General features: G+C 39.7%; 32 non-coding genes and 2 pseudogenes across 32 annotated transcripts; all 34 read right to left on the bottom strand.

Moving 5' to 3' along the window:
- Nucleotides 1-276: 276 nt before the first annotated feature.
- LOC146013537 (5S ribosomal RNA) lies at nt 277-395 on the bottom strand. The gene has a single exon (XR_014446511.1). It is a non-coding gene; the product is annotated as a 5S ribosomal RNA (ribosomal RNA).
- Nucleotides 396-740: 345 nt separating this feature from the next.
- LOC146015911 (5S ribosomal RNA) lies at nt 741-859 on the bottom strand. Its single transcript, XR_014448818.1, has one exon. It is a non-coding gene; the product is annotated as a 5S ribosomal RNA (ribosomal RNA).
- A 345-nt stretch (nt 860-1,204) lies between these two features.
- LOC146017273 (5S ribosomal RNA) lies at nt 1,205-1,323 on the bottom strand. Its single transcript, XR_014450149.1, has one exon. It is a non-coding gene; the product is annotated as a 5S ribosomal RNA (ribosomal RNA).
- Nucleotides 1,324-1,668: 345 nt separating this feature from the next.
- On the bottom strand, nt 1,669-1,787 carry LOC146015900 (5S ribosomal RNA). Its single transcript, XR_014448807.1, has one exon. It is a non-coding gene; the product is annotated as a 5S ribosomal RNA (ribosomal RNA).
- A 345-nt stretch (nt 1,788-2,132) lies between these two features.
- On the bottom strand, nt 2,133-2,251 carry LOC146016295 (5S ribosomal RNA). The gene has a single exon (XR_014449190.1). It is a non-coding gene; the product is annotated as a 5S ribosomal RNA (ribosomal RNA).
- Nucleotides 2,252-2,597: 346 nt separating this feature from the next.
- On the bottom strand, nt 2,598-2,716 carry LOC146014505 (5S ribosomal RNA). Its single transcript, XR_014447457.1, has one exon. It is a non-coding gene; the product is annotated as a 5S ribosomal RNA (ribosomal RNA).
- Nucleotides 2,717-3,061: 345 nt separating this feature from the next.
- LOC146013536 (5S ribosomal RNA) lies at nt 3,062-3,180 on the bottom strand. Its single transcript, XR_014446510.1, has one exon. It is a non-coding gene; the product is annotated as a 5S ribosomal RNA (ribosomal RNA).
- Nucleotides 3,181-3,525: 345 nt separating this feature from the next.
- LOC146015918 (5S ribosomal RNA) lies at nt 3,526-3,644 on the bottom strand. Its single transcript, XR_014448825.1, has one exon. It is a non-coding gene; the product is annotated as a 5S ribosomal RNA (ribosomal RNA).
- Nucleotides 3,645-3,990: 346 nt separating this feature from the next.
- On the bottom strand, nt 3,991-4,109 carry LOC146014504 (5S ribosomal RNA). The gene has a single exon (XR_014447456.1). It is a non-coding gene; the product is annotated as a 5S ribosomal RNA (ribosomal RNA).
- A 345-nt stretch (nt 4,110-4,454) lies between these two features.
- LOC146017388 (5S ribosomal RNA) lies at nt 4,455-4,573 on the bottom strand. The gene has a single exon (XR_014450263.1). It is a non-coding gene; the product is annotated as a 5S ribosomal RNA (ribosomal RNA).
- Nucleotides 4,574-4,918: 345 nt separating this feature from the next.
- Nucleotides 4,919-5,037, bottom strand: LOC146013535 (5S ribosomal RNA). Its single transcript, XR_014446509.1, has one exon. It is a non-coding gene; the product is annotated as a 5S ribosomal RNA (ribosomal RNA).
- Nucleotides 5,038-5,382: 345 nt separating this feature from the next.
- Nucleotides 5,383-5,501, bottom strand: LOC146015669 (5S ribosomal RNA). Its single transcript, XR_014448583.1, has one exon. It is a non-coding gene; the product is annotated as a 5S ribosomal RNA (ribosomal RNA).
- A 345-nt stretch (nt 5,502-5,846) lies between these two features.
- Nucleotides 5,847-5,965, bottom strand: LOC146015916 (5S ribosomal RNA). The gene has a single exon (XR_014448823.1). It is a non-coding gene; the product is annotated as a 5S ribosomal RNA (ribosomal RNA).
- Nucleotides 5,966-6,311: 346 nt separating this feature from the next.
- Nucleotides 6,312-6,430, bottom strand: LOC146014503 (5S ribosomal RNA). Its single transcript, XR_014447455.1, has one exon. It is a non-coding gene; the product is annotated as a 5S ribosomal RNA (ribosomal RNA).
- Nucleotides 6,431-6,775: 345 nt separating this feature from the next.
- On the bottom strand, nt 6,776-6,894 carry LOC146017377 (5S ribosomal RNA). The gene has a single exon (XR_014450252.1). It is a non-coding gene; the product is annotated as a 5S ribosomal RNA (ribosomal RNA).
- Nucleotides 6,895-7,239: 345 nt separating this feature from the next.
- LOC146013534 (5S ribosomal RNA) lies at nt 7,240-7,358 on the bottom strand. Its single transcript, XR_014446508.1, has one exon. It is a non-coding gene; the product is annotated as a 5S ribosomal RNA (ribosomal RNA).
- A 345-nt stretch (nt 7,359-7,703) lies between these two features.
- Nucleotides 7,704-7,822, bottom strand: LOC146013532 (5S ribosomal RNA). The gene has a single exon (XR_014446506.1). It is a non-coding gene; the product is annotated as a 5S ribosomal RNA (ribosomal RNA).
- A 345-nt stretch (nt 7,823-8,167) lies between these two features.
- LOC146016706 (5S ribosomal RNA) lies at nt 8,168-8,286 on the bottom strand. The gene has a single exon (XR_014449588.1). It is a non-coding gene; the product is annotated as a 5S ribosomal RNA (ribosomal RNA).
- A 345-nt stretch (nt 8,287-8,631) lies between these two features.
- Nucleotides 8,632-8,750, bottom strand: LOC146013530 (5S ribosomal RNA). Its single transcript, XR_014446505.1, has one exon. It is a non-coding gene; the product is annotated as a 5S ribosomal RNA (ribosomal RNA).
- Nucleotides 8,751-9,095: 345 nt separating this feature from the next.
- Nucleotides 9,096-9,214, bottom strand: LOC146011308 (5S ribosomal RNA; annotated as a pseudogene).
- A 345-nt stretch (nt 9,215-9,559) lies between these two features.
- On the bottom strand, nt 9,560-9,678 carry LOC146013529 (5S ribosomal RNA). The gene has a single exon (XR_014446504.1). It is a non-coding gene; the product is annotated as a 5S ribosomal RNA (ribosomal RNA).
- A 345-nt stretch (nt 9,679-10,023) lies between these two features.
- LOC146015127 (5S ribosomal RNA) lies at nt 10,024-10,142 on the bottom strand. The gene has a single exon (XR_014448057.1). It is a non-coding gene; the product is annotated as a 5S ribosomal RNA (ribosomal RNA).
- A 345-nt stretch (nt 10,143-10,487) lies between these two features.
- On the bottom strand, nt 10,488-10,606 carry LOC146014096 (5S ribosomal RNA). Its single transcript, XR_014447052.1, has one exon. It is a non-coding gene; the product is annotated as a 5S ribosomal RNA (ribosomal RNA).
- Nucleotides 10,607-10,951: 345 nt separating this feature from the next.
- On the bottom strand, nt 10,952-11,070 carry LOC146013528 (5S ribosomal RNA). Its single transcript, XR_014446503.1, has one exon. It is a non-coding gene; the product is annotated as a 5S ribosomal RNA (ribosomal RNA).
- Nucleotides 11,071-11,415: 345 nt separating this feature from the next.
- On the bottom strand, nt 11,416-11,534 carry LOC146015143 (5S ribosomal RNA). The gene has a single exon (XR_014448072.1). It is a non-coding gene; the product is annotated as a 5S ribosomal RNA (ribosomal RNA).
- Nucleotides 11,535-11,880: 346 nt separating this feature from the next.
- Nucleotides 11,881-11,999, bottom strand: LOC146015793 (5S ribosomal RNA). Its single transcript, XR_014448703.1, has one exon. It is a non-coding gene; the product is annotated as a 5S ribosomal RNA (ribosomal RNA).
- A 346-nt stretch (nt 12,000-12,345) lies between these two features.
- Nucleotides 12,346-12,464, bottom strand: LOC146011629 (5S ribosomal RNA; annotated as a pseudogene).
- A 345-nt stretch (nt 12,465-12,809) lies between these two features.
- Nucleotides 12,810-12,928, bottom strand: LOC146013527 (5S ribosomal RNA). The gene has a single exon (XR_014446502.1). It is a non-coding gene; the product is annotated as a 5S ribosomal RNA (ribosomal RNA).
- Nucleotides 12,929-13,273: 345 nt separating this feature from the next.
- Nucleotides 13,274-13,392, bottom strand: LOC146015093 (5S ribosomal RNA). Its single transcript, XR_014448024.1, has one exon. It is a non-coding gene; the product is annotated as a 5S ribosomal RNA (ribosomal RNA).
- A 345-nt stretch (nt 13,393-13,737) lies between these two features.
- Nucleotides 13,738-13,856, bottom strand: LOC146013526 (5S ribosomal RNA). Its single transcript, XR_014446501.1, has one exon. It is a non-coding gene; the product is annotated as a 5S ribosomal RNA (ribosomal RNA).
- Nucleotides 13,857-14,201: 345 nt separating this feature from the next.
- Nucleotides 14,202-14,320, bottom strand: LOC146015124 (5S ribosomal RNA). The gene has a single exon (XR_014448055.1). It is a non-coding gene; the product is annotated as a 5S ribosomal RNA (ribosomal RNA).
- Nucleotides 14,321-14,665: 345 nt separating this feature from the next.
- Nucleotides 14,666-14,784, bottom strand: LOC146014095 (5S ribosomal RNA). Its single transcript, XR_014447051.1, has one exon. It is a non-coding gene; the product is annotated as a 5S ribosomal RNA (ribosomal RNA).
- Nucleotides 14,785-15,129: 345 nt separating this feature from the next.
- On the bottom strand, nt 15,130-15,248 carry LOC146013525 (5S ribosomal RNA). The gene has a single exon (XR_014446500.1). It is a non-coding gene; the product is annotated as a 5S ribosomal RNA (ribosomal RNA).
- A 345-nt stretch (nt 15,249-15,593) lies between these two features.
- LOC146015142 (5S ribosomal RNA) lies at nt 15,594-15,712 on the bottom strand. Its single transcript, XR_014448071.1, has one exon. It is a non-coding gene; the product is annotated as a 5S ribosomal RNA (ribosomal RNA).
- Nucleotides 15,713-16,046: the final 334 nt, after the last annotated feature.

The raw sequence follows: 16,046 nt of genomic DNA, 5'->3' as shown, positions 1-16,046 counted from the left end.
TGTATTGGCTTACTGAAAAAAATCATGTGTTGGTAATGTAAAAAGACCTACAGGACATGATATTAGCAGGGGGTCTTAAATTAAACTACTAAACAGGCTCAACACTGTTTAGCTGCCAAAAGCAGTTGGAATTGGGCCTAAACAGTGTGGTAAGTCTTTAGGTGATGGCTATTGTGTCTGTTTGACCTCTTCCAAATGTCTGTACTGGCAATAAAAAGAAAAAGTTTCCAATTTAAATAGCTAGAGAATAAAAACAATTTGCCAGTAATGTGAAAAAACCTACAGCACCTGGTGTTCCCATGTGGTCTCCCACCCAAGTACTAACCAGGCCCAACACTGCTTAGCTTCCAAGATCAGACGAGATTGGGCCTATCCAATGTGGTATGGCTGTAGGTGAGTTAAAAGCACTTTTTTGCCCTCTTCTACTTCTATCACCAGGTAAGCTAATACAAAAGTTTCCTAACTGTATTGGCTTACTGAAAAAAATCATGTGTTGGTAATGTAAGAAGACCTACAGGACATGATATTAGCAGGGGGTCTTAAATTGAACTACAAAAGAGGCTCAACACTGTTTAGCTGCCAAAAGCAGTTGGAATTGAGCCTAAACAGTGTGGTAAGTCTTTAGGTGATGGCTATTGTGTCTGTTTGACCTCTTCCAAATGTCTGTGCTGGCAATAAAAAGAAAAAATTTCCAATTTAAATAGCTAGAGAATAAAAACAATTTGCCAGTAATGTGAAAAAACCTACAGCACCTGGTGTTCCCAGGTGGTCTCCCACCCAAGTACTAACCAGGCCCAACACTGCTTAGCTTCCAAGATCAGACGAGATTGGGCCTATCCAATGTGGTATGGCTGTAGGTGAGATACAGGCACTTTTTTGCCCTCTTCTACTTCTATCACCAGGTAAGCTAATACAAAAGTTTCCTAACTGTATTGGCTTACTGAAAAAAATCATGTGTTGGTAATGTAAAAAGACCTACAGGACATGATATTAGCAGGGGGTCTTAAATTAAACTACTAAACAGGCTCAACACTGTTTTGCTGCCAAAAGCAGTTGGAATTGGGCCTAAACAGTGTGGTAAGTCTTTAGGTGATGGCTATTGTGTCTGTTTGACCTCTTCCAAATGTCTGTACTGGCAATAAAAAGAAAAAGTTTTCAATTTAAATAGCTAGAGAATAAAAACAATTTGCCTGTAATGTGAAAAAACCTACTGCACCTGGTGTTCCCATGTGGTCTCCCACCCAAGTACTAACCAGGCCCATCACTGCTTAGCTTCCAAGATCAGACGTGATTGGGCCTATCCAATGTGGTATGGCTGTAGGTGAGATACAGGCACTTTTTTGTCCTCTTCTACTTCTATCACCAGGTAAGCTAATAAAAAAGTTTCCTAACTGTATTGGCTTACTGAAAAAAATCATGTGTTGGTAATGTAAAAAGACCTACAGGACATGATATTAGCAGGGGGTCTTAAATTAAACTACTAAAGAGGCTCAACACTGTTTAGCTGCCAAAAGCAGTTGGAAATGGGCCTAAACAGTGTGGTAAGTCTTTAGGTGATGGCTATTGTGTCTGTTTGACCTCTTCCAAATGTCTGTACTGGCAATAAAAAGAAAAAGTTTCCAATTTAAATAGCTAGAGAATAAAAACAATTTGCCAGTAATGTGAAAAAACCTACAGCACCTGGTGTTCCCAGGTGGTCTCCCACCCAAGTACTAACCAGGCCCAACACTGCTTAGCTTCCAAGATCAGACGAGATTGGGCCTATCCAATGTGGTATGGCTGTAGGTGAGATACAAGCACTTTTTTGCCCTCTTCTACTTCTATCACCAGGTAAGCTAATAAAAAAGTTTCCTAACTGTATTGGCTTACTTAAAAAAATCATGTGTTGGTAATGTAAAAAGACCTACAGGACATGATATTAGCAGGGGGTCTTAAATTAAACTACTAAACAGGCTCAACACTGTTTAGCTGCCAAAAGCAGTTGGAATTGGGCCTAAACAGTGTGGTAAGTCTTTAGGTGATGGCTATTGTGTCTGTTTGACCTCTTCCAAATGTCTGTACTGGCAATAAAAAGAAAAAGTTTCCAATTTAAATAGCTAGAGAATAAAAACAATTTGCATGTAATGTGAAAAAACCTACAGCACCTGGTGTTCCCATGTGGTCTCCCACCCAAGTACTAACCAGGCCCAAAACTGCTTAGCTTCCAAGATCAGACGAGATTGGGCCTATCCAATGTGGTATGGCTGTAGGTGAGATACAGGCACTTTTTTGCCCTCTTCTACTTCTATCACCAGGTAAGCTAATAAAAAAGTTTCCTAACTGTATTGGCTTACTGAAAAAAATCATGTGTTGGTAATGTAAAAAGACCTACAGGACATGATATTAGCAGGGAGTCTTAAATTAAACTACTAAAGAGGCCCAACACTGTTTAGCTGCCAAAAGCAGTTGGAATTGGGCCTAAACAGTGTGGTAAGTCTTTAGGTGATGGCTATTGTGTCTGTTTGACCTCTTCCAAATGTCTGTACTGGCAATAAAAATAAAAAGTTTCCAATTTAAATAGCTAGAGAATAAAAAAAATTTTGCCAGTAATGTGAAAAAACCTACAGCACCTGGTGTTCCCATGTGGTCTCCCACCCAAGTACTAACCAGGCCCAACACTGCTTAGCTTCCAAGTTCAGACGAGATTGGGCCTATCCAATGTGGTATGGCTGTAGTTGAGATACAGGCACTTTTTTGCCCTCTTCTACTTCTATCACCAGGTAAGCTAATAAAAAAGTTTCCTAACTGTATTGGCTTACTGAAAAAAATCATGTGTTGGTAATGTAAAAAGACCTACAGGACATGATATTAGCAGGGAGTCTTAAATTAAACTACTAAAGAGGCTCAACACTGTTTAGCTGCCAAAAGCAGTTGGAATTGGGCCTAAACAGTTTGGTAAGTCTTTAGGTGATGGCTATTGTGTCTGTTTGACCTCTTCCAAATGTCTGTGCTGGCAATAAAAAGATAAAGTTTCCTATTTAAATAGCTAGAGAATAAAAACAATTTGCCAGTAATGTGAAAAAACCTACAGCACCTGGTGTTCCCATGTGGTCTCCCACCCAAGTACTAACCAGGCCCAACACTGCTTAGCTTCCAAGATCAGACGAGATTGGGCCTATCCAATGTGGTATGGCTGTAGGTGAGTTAAATACACTTTTTTGCCCTCTTCTACTTCTATCACCAGGTAAGCTAATACAAAAGTTTCCTAACTGTATTGGCTTACTGAAAAAAATCATGTGTTGGTAATGTAAAAAGACCTACAGGACATGATATTAGCAGGGGGTCTTAAATTAAACTACTAAAGAGGCTCAACACTGTTTAGCTGCCAAAAGCAGTTGGAATTGGGCCTAAACAGTGTGGTAAGTCTTTAGGTGATGGCTATTGTGTCTGTTTGACCTCTTCCAAATGTCTGTACTGGCAATAAAAAGAAAAAGTTTCCAATTTAAATAGCTAGAGAATAAAAACAATTTGCCTGTAATGTGAAAAAACCTACAGCACCTGGTGTTCCCATGTGGTCTCCCACCCAAGTACTAACCAGGCCCAACACTGCTTAGCTTCCAAGATCAGACAAGATTGGGCCTATCCAATGTGGTATGGCTGTAGGTGAGATACAGGCACTTTTTTGCCCTCTTCTACTTCTATCACCAGGTAAGCTAATAAAAAAGTTTCCTAACTGTATTGGCTTACTGAAAAAAATCATGTGTTGGTAATGTAAAAAGACCTACAGGACATGATATTAGCAGGGAGTCTTACATTAAACAACTAAAGAGGCCCAACACTGTTTAGCTGCCAAAAGCAGTTGGAATTGGGCCTAAACAGTGTGGTAAGTCTTTAGGTGATGGCTATTGTGTCTGTTTGACCTCTTCCAAATGTCTGTACTGGCAATAAAAATAAACAGTTTCCAATTTAAATAGCTAGAGAATAAAAAAAAATTTGCCTGTAATGTGAAAAAACCTACAGCACCTGGTGTTCCCATGTGGTCTCCCACCCAAGTACTAACCAGGCCCAACACTGCTTAGCTTCCAAGTTCAGACGAGATTGGGCCTATCCAATGTGGTATGGCTGTAGTTGAGATACAGGCACTTTTTTGCCCTCTTCTACTTCTATCACCAGGTAAGCTAATAAAAAAGTTTCCTAACTGTATTGGGTTACTGAAAAAAATCATGTGTTGGTAATGTAAAAAGACCTACAGGACATGATATTAGCAGGGGGTCTTAAATTAAACTACTAAAGAGGCTCAATACTGTTTAGCTGCCAAAAGCAGTTGGAATTGGGCCTAAACAGTTTGGTAAGTCTTTAGGTGATGGCTATTGTGTCTGTTTGACCTCTTCCAAATGTCTGTGCTGGCAATAAAAAGATAAAGTTTCCTATTTAAATAGCTAGAGAATAAAAACAATTTGCCAGTAATGTGAAAAAACCTACAGCACCTGGTGTTCCCATGTGGTCTCCCACCCAAGTACTAACCAGGCCCAACACTGCTTAGTTTCCAAGATCAGACGAGATTGGGCCTATCCAATGTGGTATGGCTGTAGGTGAGTTAAAGGCACTTTTTTGCCCTCTTCTACTTCTATCACCAGGTAAGCTAATACAAAAGTTTCCTAACTGTATTGGCTTACTGAAAAAAATCATGTGTTGGTAATGTAAAAAGACCTACAGGACATGATATTAGCAGGGGGTCTTAAATTAAACTACTAAAGAGGCTCAACACTGTTTAGCTGCCAAAAGCAGTTGGAATTGGGCCTAAACAGTGTGGTAAGTCTTTAGGTGATGGCTATTGTGTCTGTTTGACCTCTTCCATATGTCTGTGCTGGCAATAAAAATAAAAAGTTTCCTATTTAAATAGCTAGAGAATAAAAACAATTTGCCAGTAATGTGAAAAAACCTACAGCACCTGGTGTTCCCATGTGGTCTCCCACCCAAGTACTAACCAGGCCCAACACTGCTTAGCTTCCAAGATCAGACGAGATTGGGCCTATCCAATGTGGTATGGCTGTAGGTGAGTTAAAGCCACTTTTTTGCCCTCTTCTACTTCTATCACCAGGTAAGCTAATACAAAAGTTTCCTAACTGTATTGGCTTACTGAAAAAAATCATGTGTTGGTAATGTAAAAAGACCTACAGGACATGATATTAGCAGGGGGTCTTAAATTAAACTACAAAAGAGGCTCAACACTGTTTAGCTGCCAAAAGCAGTTGGAATTGAGCCTAAACAATGTGGTAAGTCTTTAGGTGATGGCTATTGTGTCTGTTTGACCTCTTCCAAATGTCTGTGCTGGAAATAAAAATAAAAAGTTTCCAATATAAATAGCTAGAGAATAAAAACAATTTGCCTGTAATGTGAAAAAACCTACAGCACCTGGTGTTCCCATGTGGTCTCCCACCCAAGTACTAACCAGGCCCAACACTGCTTAGCTTCCAAGAACAGACGAGATTGGGCCTATCCAATGTGGTATGGCTGTAGGTGAGTTAAAGCCACTTTTTTGCCCTCTTCTACTTCTATCACCAGGTAAGCTAATACAAAAGTTTCCTAACTGTATTGGCTTACTGAAAAAAATCATGTGTTGGTAATGTAAAAAGACCTACAGGACATGATATTAGCAGGGGGTCTTAAATTAAACTACTAAAGAGGCTCAACACTGTTTAGCTGCCAAAAGCAGTTGGAATTGGGCCTAAACAGTGTGGTAAGTCTTTAGGTGATGGCTATTGTGTCTGTTTAACCTCTTCCAAATGTCTGTACTGGCAATAAAAAGAAAAAGTTTCCAATTTAAATAGCTAGAGAATAAAAACAATTTGCCTGTAATGTGAAAAAACCTACAGCACCTGGTGTTCCCATGTGGTCTCCCACCCAAGTACTAACCAGGCCCAACACTGCTTAGCTTCCAAGATCAGACAAGATTGGGCCTATCCAATGTGGTATGGCTGTAGGTGAGATACAGGCACTTTTTTGCCCTCTTCTACTTCTATCACCAGGTAAGCTAATAAAAAAGTTTCCTAACTGTATTGGCTTACTGAAAAAAATCATGTGTTGGTAATGTAAAAAGACCTACAGGACATGATATTAGCAGGGAGTCTTACATTAAACAACTAAAGAGGCCCAACACTGTTTAGCTGCCAAAAGCAGTTGGAATTGGGCCTAAACAGTGTGGTAAGTCTTTAGGTGATGGCTATTGTGTCTGTTTGACCTCTTCCAAATGTCTGTACTGGCAATAAAAATAAACAGTTTCCAATTTAAATAGCTAGAGAATAAAAAAAAATTTGCCTGTAATGTGAAAAAACCTACAGCACCTGGTGTTCCCATGTGGTCTCCCACCCAAGTACTAACCAGGCCCAACACTGCTTAGCTTCCAAGTTCAGACGAGATTGGGCCTATCCAATGTGGTATGGCTGTAGTTGAGATACAGGCACTTTTTTGCCCTCTTCTACTTCTATCACCAGGTAAGCTAATAAAAAAGTTTCCTAACTGTATTGGCTTACTGAAAAAAATCATGTGTTGGTAATGTAAAAAGACCTACAGGACATGATATTAGCAGGGGGTCTTAAATTAAACTACTAAAGAGGCTCAATACTGTTTAGCTGCCAAAAGCAGTTGGAATTGGGCCTAAACAGTTTGGTAAGTCTTTAGGTGATGGCTATTGTGTCTGTTTGACCTCTTCCAAATGTCTGTGCTGGCAATAAAAAGATAAAGTTTCCTATTTAAATAGCTAGAGAATAAAAACAATTTGCCAGTAATGTGAAAAAACCTACAGCACCTGGTGTTCCCATGTGGTCTCCCACCCAAGTACTAACCAGGCCCAACACTGCTTAGTTTCCAAGATCAGACGAGATTGGGCCTATCCAATGTGGTATGGCTGTAGGTGAGTTAAAGGCACTTTTTTGCCCTCTTCTACTTCTATCACCAGGTAAGCTAATACAAAAGTTTCCTAACTGTATTGGCTTACTGAAAAAAATCATGTGTTGGTAATGTAAAAAGACCTACAGGACATGATATTAGCAGGGGGTCTTAAATTAAACTACTAAAGAGGCTCAACACTGTTTAGCTGCCAAAAGCAGTTGGAATTGGGCCTAAACAGTGTGGTAAGTCTTTAGGTGATGGCTATTGTGTCTGTTTGACCTCTTCCATATGTCTGTGCTGGCAATAAAAATAAAAAGTTTCCTATTTAAATAGCTAGAGAATAAAAACAATTTGCCAGTAATGTGAAAAAACCTACAGCACCTGGTGTTCCCATGTGGTCTCCCACCCAAGTACTAACCAGGCCCAACACTGCTTAGCTTCCAAGATCAGACGAGATTGGGCCTATCCAATGTGGTATGGCTGTAGGTGAGTTAAAGCCACTTTTTTGCCCTCTTCTACTTCTATCACCAGGTAAGCTAATACAAAAGTTTCCTAACTGTATTGGCTTACTGAAAAAAATCATGTGTTGGTAATGTAAAAAGACCTACAGGACATGATATTAGCAGGGGGTCTTAAATTAAACTACAAAAGAGGCTCAACACTGTTTAGCTGCCAAAAGCAGTTGGAATTGAGCCTAAACAGTGTGGTAAGTCTTTAGGTGATGGCTATTGTGTCTGTTTGACCTCTTCCAAATGTCTGTGCTGGAAATAAAAATAAAAAGTTTCCAATATAAATAGCTAGAGAATAAAAACAATTTGCCAGTAATGTGAAAAAACCTACAGCACCTGGTGTTCCCATGTGGTCTCCCACCCAAGTACTAACCAGGCCCAACACTGCTTAGCTTCCAAGATCAGACGAGATTGGGCCTATCCAATGTGGTATGGCTGTAGGTGAGTTAAAGCCACTTTTTTGCCCTCTTCTACTTCTATCACCAGGTAAGCTAATACAAAAGTTTCCTAACTGTATTGGCTTACTGAAAAAAATCATGTGTTGGTAATGTAAAAAGACCTACAGGACATGATATTAGCAGGGGGTCTTAAATTAAACTACTAAACAGGCTCAACACTGTTTAGCTGCCAAAAGCAGTTGGAATTGGGCCTAAACAGTGTGGTAAGTCTTTAGGTGAAGGCTATTGTGTCTGTTTGACCTCTTCCAAATGTCTGTACTGGCAATAAAAAGAAAAAGTTTCCAATTTAAATAGCTAGAGAATAAAAACAATTTGCCTGTAATGTGAAAAAACCTACAGCACCTGGTGTTCCCATGTGGTCTCCCACCCAAGTACTAACCAGGCCCAACACTGCTTAGCTTCCAAGATCAGACGAGATTGGGCCTATCCAATGTGTTATGGCTGTAGGTGAGATACAGGCACTTTTTTGCCCTCTTCTACTTCTATCACCAGGTAAGCTAATAAAAAAGTTTCCTAACTGTATTGGCTTACTGAAAAAAATCATGTGTTGGTAATGTAAAAAAACCTACAGGACATGATATTAGCAGGGGGTCTTAAATTAAACTACTAAAGAGGCTCAACACTGTTTAGCTGCCAAAAGCAGTTGGAATTGGGCCTAAACAGTGTGGTAAGTCTTTAGGTGATGGCTATTGTGTCTGTTTGACCTCTTCCAAATGTCTTTACTGGCAATAAAAAGAAAAAGTTTCCAATTTAAATAGCTAGAGAATAAAAACAATTTTCCAGTAATGTGAAAAAACCTACAGCACCTGGTGTTCCCATGTGGTCTCCCACCCAAGTACTAACCAGGCCCAACACTGCTTAGCTTCCAAGATCAGACGAGATTGGGCCTATCCAATGTGGTATGGCTGTAGGTGAGTTAAAAGCACTTTTTTGCCCTCTTCTACTTCTATCACCAGGTAAGCTAATACAAAAGTTTCCTAACTGTATTGGCTTACTGAAAAAAATTATGTGTTGGTAATGTAAAAAGACCTACAGGACATGATATTAGCAGGGGGTCTTAAATTAAACTACTAAACAGGCTCAACACTGTTTAGCTGCCAAAAGCAGTTGGAATTGGGCCTAAACAGTGTGGTAAGTCTTTAGGTGAAGGCTATTGTGTCTGTTTGACCTCTTCCAAATGTCTGTACTGGCAATAAAAAGAAAAAGTTTCCAATTTAAATAGCTAGAGAATAAAAACAATTTGCCTGTAATGTGAAAAAACCTACAGCACCTGGTGTTCTCATGTGGTCTCTCACCCAAGTACTAACCAGGTCCAACACTGCTTAGCTTCCAAGATCAGACAAGATTGGGCCTATCCAAAGTGGTATGGCTGTAGGTGAGATATAAGCACTTTTTTGCCCTCTTCTACTTCTATCACCAGGTAAGCTAATAAAAAAGTTTCCTAACTGTATTGGCTTACTGAAAAAAATCATGTGTTGGTAATGTAAAAAGACCTACAGGACATGATATTAGCAGGGGGTCTTAAATTAAACTACTAAAGAGGCTCAACACTGTTTAGCTGCCAAAAGCAGTTGGAATTGGGCCTAAACAGTGTGGTAAGTCTTTAGGTGATGGCTATTGTGTCTGTTTGACCTCTTCCAAATGTCTGTACTGGCAATAAAAAGAAAAAGTTCCCATTTTAAATAGCTAGAGAATAAAAACAATTTGCCAGTAATGTGAAAAAACCTACAGCACCTGGTGTTCCCATGTGGTCTCCCACCCAAGTACTAACCAGGCCCAACACTGCTTAGCTTCCAAGATCAGACGAGATTGGGCCTATCCAATGTGGTATGGCTGTAGGTGAGATACAGGCACTTTTTTGCCCTCTTCTACTTCTATCACCAGGTAAGCTAATACAAAAGTTTCCTAACTGTATTGGCTTACGGAAAAAAATCATGTGTTGGTAATGTAAAAAGACCTACAGGACATGATATTAGCAGGGGGTCTTAAATTAAACTACAAAAGAGGCTCAACACTGTTTAGGCTCAATTCCAACTGCTTTTGGCAGCTAAACAGTGTGGTAAGTCTTCAGGTGATGGCTATTGTGTCTGTTTGACCTCTTCCAAATGTCTGTGCTGGCAATAAAATGAAAAAGTTTCCAATATAAATAGCTAGAGAATAAAAACAATTTGCCAGTAATGTGAGAAATCCTACAGCACCTGGTGTTCCCATGTGGTCTCCCACCCAAGTACTAACCAGGCCCAACACTGCTTAGCTTCCAAGATCAGACGAGATTGGGCCTATCCAATGTGGTATGGCTGTAGGTGAGTTAAGTTCACTTTTTTGCCCTCTTCTACTTCTATCACCAGGTAAGCTAATACAAAAGTTTCCTAACTGTATTGGCTTACTGAAAAAAATCATGTGTTGGTAATGTAAAAAGACCTACAGGACATGATATTAGCAGGAGGTCTTAAATTAAACTACTAAAGAGGCTCCACACTGTTTAGCTGCCAAAAGCAGTTGGAATTGGGCCTAAACAGTGTGGTAAGTCTTTAGGTGATGGCTATTGTGTCTGTTTGACCTCTTCCAAATATCTGTACTGGCAATAAAAAGAAAAAGTTTCCAATTTAAATAGCTAGAGAATAAAAACAATTTGCCTGTAATGTGAAAAAACCTACAGCACCTGGTGTTCCCATGTGGTCTCCCACCCAAGTACTAACCAGGCCCAACACTGCTTAGCTTCCAAGATCAGACGAGATTGGGCCTATACAATGTGGTATGGCTGTAGGTGAAATACAGGCACTTTTTTGCCCTCTTCTACTTCTATCACCAGGTAAGCTAATAAAAAAGTTTCCTAACTGTATTGGCTTACTGAAAAAAATCATGTGTTGGTAATGTAAAAAGACCTACAGGACATGATATTAGCAGGGGGTCTTAAATTAAACTACTAAAGAGGCTCAACACTGTTTAGCTGCCAAAAGCAGTTGGAATTGGGCCTAAACAGTGTGGAAAGTCTTTAGGTGATGGCTATTGTGTATGTTTGACCTCTTCCAAATGTCTGTACTGGCAATAAAAAGAAAAAGTTTCCAATTTAAATAGCTAGAGAATAAAAACAATTTGCCAGTAATGTGAAAAAACCTACAGCACCTGGTGTTCCCATGTGGTCTCCCACCCAAGTACTAACCAGGCCCAACACTGCTTAGCTTCCAAGATCAGACGAGATTGGGCCTATCCAATGTGGTATGGCTGTAGGTGAGTTAAAAGCACTTTTTTGCCCTCTTCTACTTCTATCACCAGGTAAGCTAATACAAAAGTTTCCTAACTGTATTGGCTTACTGAAAAAAATCATGTGTTGGTAATGTAAAAAGACCTACAGGACATGATATTAGCAGGGGGTCTTAAATTAAACTACAAAAGAGGCTCAACACTGTTTAGCTGCCAAAAGCAGTTGGAATTGAGCCTAAACAGTGTGGTAAGTCTTTAGGTGATGGCTATTGTGTCTGTTTGACCTCTTCCAAATGTCTGTGCTGGCAATAAAAAGAAAAAGTTTCCAATTTAAATAGCTAGAGAATAAAAACAATTTGCCAGTAATGTGAAAAAACCTACAGCACCTGGTGTTCCCAGGTGGTCTCCCACCCAAGTACTAACCAGGCCCAACACTGCTTAGCTTCCAAAATCAGACGAGATTGGGCCTATCCAATGTGGTATGGCTGTAGGTGAGATACAGGCACTTTTTTGCCCTCTTCTACTTCTATCACCAGGTAAGCTAATAAAAAAGTTTCCTAACTGTATTGGCTTACTTAAAAAAAATCATGTGTTGGTAATGTAAAAAGACCTACAGGACATGATATTAGCAGGGGGTCTTAAATTAAACTACTAAACAGGCTCAACACTGTTTAGCTGCCAAAAGCAGTTGGAATTGGGCCTAAACAGTGTGGTAAGTCTTTAGGTGATGGCTATTGTGTCTGTTTGACCTCTTCCAAATGTCTGTGCTGGCAATAAAAAGAAAAAGTTTCCAATTTAAATAGCTAGAGAATAAAAACAATTTGCCAGTAATGTGAAAAAACCTACAGCACCTGGTGTTCCCAGGTGGTCTCCCACCCAAGTACTAACCAGGCCCAACACTGCTTAGCTTCCAAGATCAGACGAGATTGGGCCTATCCAATGTGGTATGGCGGTAGGTGAGATACAGGCACTTTTTTGCCCTCTTCTACTTCTATCACCAGGTAAGCTAATAAAAAAGTTTCCTAACTGTATTGGCTTACTTAAAAAAAATCATGTGTTGGTAATGTAAAAAGACCTACAGGACATGATATTAGCAGGGAGTCTTATATTAAACTACTAAAGAGGCCCAACACTGTTTAGCTGCCAAAAGCAGTTGGAATTGGGCCTAAACAGTGTGGTAAGTCTTTAGGTGATGGCTATTGTGTCTGTTTGACCTCTTCCAAATGTCTGTACTGGCAATAAAAATAAAAAGTTTCCAATTTAAATAGCTAGAGAATAAAAACAATTTGCCTGTAATGTGAAAAAACCTACAGCAGCTTGTGTTCCTATGTGGTCTCCCACCCAAGTACTAACCAGGCCCAAAACTGCTTAGCTTCCAAGATCAGACGAGATTGGGCCTATCCAATGTGGTATGGTTGTAGTTGAGATACAGACACTTTTTTGCCCTCTTCTACTTCTATCACCAGGTAAGCTAATAAAAAAGTTTCCTAACTGTATTGGCTTACTGAAAAAAATCATGTGTTGGTAATGTAAAAAGACCTACAGGACATGATATTAGCAGGGGGTCTTAAATTAAACTACTAAACAGGCTCAACACTGTTTAGCTGCCAAAAGCAGTTGGAATTGAACCTAAACAGTGTGGTAAGTCTTTAGGTGAAGGCTATTGTGTCTGTTTGACCTCTTCCAAATGTCTGTACTGGCAATAAAAAGAAAAAGTTTCCAATTTAAATAGCTAGAGAATAAAAACAATTTTCCAGTAATGTGAAAAAACCTACAGCACCTGGTGTTCCCATGTGGTCTCCCACCCAAGTACTAACCAGGCCCAACACTGCTTAGCTTCCAAGATCAGACGAGATTGGGCCTATCCAATGTGGTATGGCTGTAGGTGAGTTAAAAGCACTTTTTTGCCCTCTTCTACTTCTATCACCAGGTAAGCTAATACAAAAGTTTCCTAACTGTATTGGCTTACTGAAAAAAATCATGTGTTGGTAATGTAAAAAGACCTACAGGACATGATATTAGCAGGGGGTCTTAAATTAAACTACTAAACAGGCTCAACACTGTTTAGCTGCCAAAAGCAGTTGGAATTGGGCCTAAACAGTGTGGTAAGTCTTTAGGTGAAGGCTATTGTGTCTGTTTGACCTCTTCCAAATGTCTGTACTGGCAATAAAAAGAAAAAGTTTCCAATTTAAATAGCTAGAGAATAAAAACAATTTGCCTGTAATGTGAAAAAACCTACAGCACCTGGTGTTCTCATGTGGTCTCCCACCCAAGTACTAACCAGGCCCAACACTGCTTAGCTTCCAAGATCAGACGAGATTGGGCCTATCCAAAGTGGTATGGCTGTAGGTGAGATATAGGCACTTTTTTGCCCTCTTCTACTTCTATCACCAGGTAAGCTAATAAAAAAGTTTCCTAACTGTATTGGCTTACTGAAAAAAATCATGTGTTGGTAATGTAAAAAGACCTACAGGACATGATATTAGCAGGGGGTCTTAAATTAAACTACTAAAGAGGCTCAACACTGTTTAGCTGCCAAAAGCAGTTGGAATTGGGCCTAAACAGTGTGGTAAGTCTTTAGGTGATGGCTATTGTGTCTGTTTGACCTCTTCCAAATGTCTGTACTGGCAATAAAAAGAAAAAGTTCCCAATTTAAATAGCTAGAGAATAAAAACAATTTGCCAGTAATGTGAAAAAACCTACAGCACCTGGTGTTCCCATGTGGTCTCCCACCCAAGTACTAACCAGGCCCAACACTGCTTAGCTTCCAAGATCAGACGAGATTGGGCCTATCCAATGTGGTATGGCTGTAGGTGAGATACAGGCACTTTTTTGCCCTCTTCTACTTCTATCACCAGGTAAGCTAATACAAAAGTTTCCTAACTGTATTGGCTTACGGAAAAAAATCATGTGTTGGTAATGTAAAAAGACCTACAGGACATGATATTAGCAGGGGGTCTTAAATTAAACTACAAAAGAGGCTCAACACTGTTTAGGCTCAATTCCAACTGCTTTTGGCAGCTAAACAGTGTGGTAAGTCTTTAGTTGATGGCTATTGTGTCTGTTTGACCTCTTCCAAATGTCTGTGCTGGCAATAAAATGAAAAAGTTTCCAATATAAATAGCTAGAGAATAAAAACAATTTGCCAGTAATGTGAAAAATCCTACAGCACCTGGTGTTCCCATGTGGTCTCCCACCCAAGTACTAACCAGGCCCAACACTGCTTAGCTTCCAAGATCAGACGAGATTGGGCCTATCCAATGTGGTATGGCTGTAGGTGAGTTAAGTTCACTTTTTTGCCCTCTTCTACTTCTATCACCAGGTAAGCTAATACAAAAGTTTCCTAACTGTATTGGCTTACTGAAAAAAATCATGTGTTGGTAATGTAAAAAGACCTACAGGACATGATATTAGCAGGAGGTCTTAAATTAAACTACTAAAGAGGCTCCACACTGTTTAGCTGCCAAAAGCAGTTGGAATTGGGCCTAAACAGTGTGGTAAGTCTTGAGGTGATGGCTATTGTGTCTGTTTGACCTCTTCCAAATATCTGTACTGGCAATAAAAAGAAAAAGTTTCCAATTTAAATAGCTAGAGAATAAAAACAATTTGCCTGTAATGTGAAAAAACCTACAGCACCTGGTGTTCCCATGTGGTCTCCCACCCAAGTACTAACCAGGCCCAACACTGCTTAGCTTCCAAGATCAGACGAGATTGGGCCTATACAATGTGGTATGGCTGTAGGTGAAATACAGGCACTTTTTTGCCCTCTTCTACTTCTATCACCAGGTAAGCTAATAAAAAAGTTTCCTAACTGTATTGGCTTACTGAAAAAAATCATGTGTTGGTAATGTAAAAAGACCTACAGGACATGATATTAGCAGGGGGTCTTAAATTAAACTACTAAAGAGGCTCAACACTGTTTAGCTGCCAAAAGCAGTTGGAATTGGGCCTAAACAGTGTGGAAAGTCTTTAGGTGATGGCTATTGTGTCTGTTTGACCTCTTCCAAATGTCTGTACTGGCAATAAAAAGAAAAAGTTTCCAATTTAAATAGCTAGAGAATAAAAACAATTTGCCAGTAATGTGAAAAAACCTACAGCACCTGGTGTTCCCATGTGGTCTCCCACCCAAGTACTAACCAGGCCCAACACTGCTTAGCTTCCAAGATCAGACGAGATTGGGCCTATCCAATGTGGTATGGCTGTAGGTGAGTTAAAAGCACTTTTTTGCCCTCTTCTACTTCTATCACCAGGTAAGCTAATACAAAAGTTTCCTAACTGTATTGGCTTACTGAAAAAAATCATGTGTTGGTAATGTAAAAAGACCTACAGGACATGATATTAGCAGGGGGTCTTAAATTAAACTACAAAAGAGGCTCAACACTGTTTAGCTGCCAAAAGCAGTTGGAATTGAGCCTAAACAGTGTGGTAAGTCTTTAGGTGATGGCTATTGTGTCTGTTTGACCTCTTCCAAATGTCTGTGCTGGCAATAAAAAGAAAAAGTTTCCAATTTAAATAGCTAGAGAATAAAAACAATTTGCCAGTAATGTGAAAAAACCTACAGCACCTGGTGTTCCCAGGTGGTCTCCCACCCAAGTACTAACCAGGCCCAACACTGCTTAGCTTCCAAAATCAGACGAGATTGGGCCTATCCAATGTGGTATGGCTGTAGGTGAGATACAGGCACTTTTTTGCCCTCTTCTACTTCTATCACCAGGTAAGCTAATAAAAAAGTTTCCTAACTGTATTGGCTTACTTAAAAAAAATCATGTGTTGGTAATGTAAAAAGACCTACAGGACATGATATTAGCAGGGGGTCTTAAATTAAACTACTAAACAGGCTCAACACTGTTTAGCTGCCAAAAGCAGTTGGAATTGGGCCTAAACAGTGTGGTAAGTCTTTAGGTGATGGCTATTGTGTCTGTTTGACCTCTTCCAAATGTCTGTGCTGGCAATAAAAAGAAAAAGTTTCCAATTTAAATAGCTAGAGAATAAAAACAATTTGCCA

The sequence above is a fragment of the Crinia signifera genome, chromosome 6 (genome assembly GCF_055691185.1).
Source record: "Crinia signifera chromosome 6, ASM5569118v1, whole genome shotgun sequence".
In the NCBI taxonomy this organism is placed as follows: domain Eukaryota; kingdom Metazoa; phylum Chordata; class Amphibia; order Anura; family Myobatrachidae; genus Crinia; species Crinia signifera.
Note: the sequence above shows the minus strand (reverse complement) of the source record. Positions and strands in the feature narration are given on the sequence as shown.